Source organism: Limulus polyphemus, unplaced genomic scaffold (genome assembly GCF_000517525.1).
Source record: "Limulus polyphemus unplaced genomic scaffold, Limulus_polyphemus-2.1.2 Scaffold345, whole genome shotgun sequence".
NCBI lineage: Eukaryota > Metazoa > Arthropoda > Merostomata > Xiphosura > Limulidae > Limulus > Limulus polyphemus.
Window position 1 is genome coordinate 339327 of NW_013665955.1, and position 1118 is coordinate 340444.

A 1118-nucleotide genomic window follows, 5' to 3' on the forward strand; every position below is an offset into this window, starting at 1 on the left:
TTGACAAGAAAGCTAAATATGATTATTTTTTTTTTTACTGAAATGTCACTTGCGCGAAAGTCGTCGTATAAAGATATGTTTTCCAGATGCTTCGAGTTTTTTTGTAATTGTACTGTGTTTGCAAAGTAAAATTCAACGACTTATGGATAAAGTAAGTTAAGTTTCGATTTTGTAATAGCTACGTCTTTGCTGAATAATTGAGATCCAATGAACTGCGCGTATTTAACACTTTTAGTTAGAGTTTCGAATGGATTTGTGTTGCTTTTCATCTTTTTCGATTCTCAGCGTTTTCTATTCAGCTATGTAGAAATAAATCGGAAACAAAACGTTTAGACTCAAATAAATAAACAAAAACATGAAGAAAAAAAGTTTTGTGGCCATATTTATTGTTTGAGTCTTTTTCTTTCGCCCCCCCCCCCCAGTGACACAGCGGTATGTGTACGGACTTATAATGCTAGAAACAGGGCTTCGATACCTGTGGTGAGAAGAGCACAGAGATAGCTCATTGTGTAGCTTTGTGCTTAACTACAAACAAAAAAAAATTCTTTTGCAAGTTATGAAAATAAAAATAATAATCTCCCCCCATCGTGTCTTTTTTTTTTTTCTTTCACAAATAAATGTTCACCCTCAGGCCGAATCTGCGTTTACGAATTTGACCTTCAAAGTATTTGTGTGTATGTTTTCTTATAGAAAAGCCACATGCGGGCTATCTGCTGTGTCCACAGAGGGGAATCGAAGACTTGCCGCTGTTCCACTGTGGTACTCCTTCGAAGTAACATAAACGAAAGGCGTCATATATATTATGAACACAAGTAAATGTCTTCATGTAATCTGATACAAAATTACGCAAGCACTGAAAACGGAGCATGTCACAACTGTAAGACAAAAACATAGTAAACAAAGAATCTAATAAATATACGTAACCATGGTATCGTTTGCGTCTGTAACCATCGCAAACATTGTCAATATACTCACATATGTTTCTTAAAGCTGTCTTTGGTACTGGTCTTACGTTAATACAGGCCCGGTATGGCCAGGTGGTTAGGGGCGCTTGACTCCCCATCTGAGGGTCGCGGATTCGAATCCCCCATCCTCCCCCCCCACCCCCCAACATGCTC